This window comes from Lutjanus erythropterus, unplaced genomic scaffold (assembly GCF_056507025.1).
Source record: "Lutjanus erythropterus isolate fLutEry1 unplaced genomic scaffold, fLutEry1.hap2 Scaffold_191, whole genome shotgun sequence".
Taxonomy (NCBI): Eukaryota; Metazoa; Chordata; class Actinopteri; order Lutjaniformes; family Lutjanidae; genus Lutjanus; species Lutjanus erythropterus.
In genome coordinates this window covers 55,231-57,217 of record NW_028146668.1, presented here as the reverse complement: position 1 = coordinate 57,217, position 1,987 = coordinate 55,231, and the positions used below count along the sequence as shown (strand labels likewise).

Sequence of the window (1,987 nt, the reverse complement as noted above, 5' to 3'; positions counted from 1 at the left end):
TTTCAGACACTTGAATCTTCTTTATTAAAACTTCTTCCAACAGCACAGCACAGCAGACAGAGCTGTGTTGGTAGACAGAAATAATAGAACTGGAAATCAATCATCCTTATTGATTATTACAGCTCTTAATATCAAACACAAACTTCATTATAACTTAACCAAACAATAGTAACAGAGTAAATGGTAGTCATCTACTGTTTAATACAAATTTTAATACAGCTATCAAGGTAACTGCTGCCTGCCTTTTATTCCACCAAAATCCTTTTTTTTTTGTCTAGCAAAGTTTTGGCTGAACTGAAGTCCCCGATCTAATCATCACTGTATGCCACTGATACAAGTTTTTATACTAAGAATTTTTCTGATCTCTCTTCTTCCTCCCTTCAACTTGTTATATGCTTTGTTGAGCTCAGTGCTTCAATCCACTTCAAGATTGTTTTGGCTATAATAGTTCATCTTTGCTCTGGACAGTTCTATAAGCACATACTCTATTAAAAAGCAATAGTTAAGCCAAAAATGAAAATTCACTCAATATCTACTCACCCCTGTGCTGATGTGAGGATGGGTGAGGATCTCCAGTTTGCAAAACACTCCCGGGTTTCAGCAGAAAACAGCCTTGCAGCCAAATCCAGTACAATTGAAGTGAAAATTTTAAAATGTAAAAAAAAGAACAAAAACCACAAGATGTCTCCATACTGCTTTGTGTGGTGTAATCCAAGTGTGACACTCAGCTAAAAATTACACACAGGCAAACTTCAATGATGAAGCAAACAGTCAGTGTGGGTCAAAATGCCGTAACAGGCTATTTTATTACGGTGGAGGGTCGCTAACATCAAATTTAAAAAGGTTAAAAGGTCAAATATCTCGCTGCAGATGGTGTGGGCACACCGGTCAGCAGGCTGGTGCACTTGCAGTATACTACATGTGAACAAAACAAAGATATATTTAAATGCCAAAACTAGAAAATAAAGTAAACCCTCTTTACCCCAACAGAAACACACCCAAACTAATACCAGTGCCACAGCAAACCTTAAAGGATAACACCACAAATCGACAGGTGAACTCCCACTGCACCAGCTGCTCCTGTGACCGAAGGCCAACACCAGCTGCAGCACTGCAACAGAAAAGCAGAGCTATAAGTTAGCCATGTACTCCAACTGCTAAAAAACAAAATCCAAATATAATAGTAGGCCGTAAACGGCAACCAGCACTTTTCCCTGTAAATTTAACAAAGCACATGTTAAATCTCAGGCTACAGACATGCAAACAATGCTTGATATAAGGAGGCATTCTCATACCTTGCCCCTGGCACTACTGTAGGATTGTTAGGACCCTTTACAAAGAAAGAATAAATTATTGGCAGACCCACATGTTTACAGTTTCTATATTTACATGCTATGTACAAATAAAATACCTCAGGGTGCATTTTGCACCCCTACATTACCCTTAAAAACAAATAATCTCAGAACAGGATTTGTTTGGCTTACCAGAGGAGCATGTGCACCAGAGTGATTTCAGGAGCATGAGTGAGGCTTACACACCTGTGCTTCATGGCCTCTTAACAACTGCAGTGCTCTCCTCCTGATTGGCCCATTGTGCCTGACTCTCTCTATTCCCCCTGCTACAATCGTGTCCGTAAGATGCAACATTAAAATTTGACCCAAAAAGACACCCTTTACACAATGTTTTTAGCCTAAATCTCAGCTGTAACCTCTCACAACAGAGCTACATGCACACGCCTGAAGTGGGTACATAAGCTCTCGCCTAAGCTGCACGACACAAGATATATGAGATCTCGCAATACCTTCACATCTCTGTTTACATGCTACCTGGAAGTGACTCAGACAACAGAGAGAGATCTGCTCAGAAATAGTGACTTGTTACGCATACGTTGACTTCACAAACTTTCAACAAAGAACAAAATGTACAAGGCCTTCGACATAGAGGAGGAACATCATTTTGTTGCTGCAGCCATGGACTACAGAGCGAG

The 1,987-nt window shown here is 40.1% G+C and overlaps 1 long non-coding RNA gene across 1 annotated transcript; it reads right to left on the bottom strand.

Moving 5' to 3' along the window:
- Window positions 1-781: 781 nt before the first annotated feature.
- On the bottom strand, window positions 782-1,603 carry LOC146303957 (uncharacterized). Its single transcript, XR_014769682.1, has 3 exons — window positions 1,485-1,603; window positions 1,296-1,330; window positions 782-1,214 (listed from the first exon to the last, which is right to left on the bottom strand). It is a non-coding gene; the product is annotated as an uncharacterized LOC146303957 (long non-coding RNA).
- Window positions 1,604-1,987: the final 384 nt, after the last annotated feature.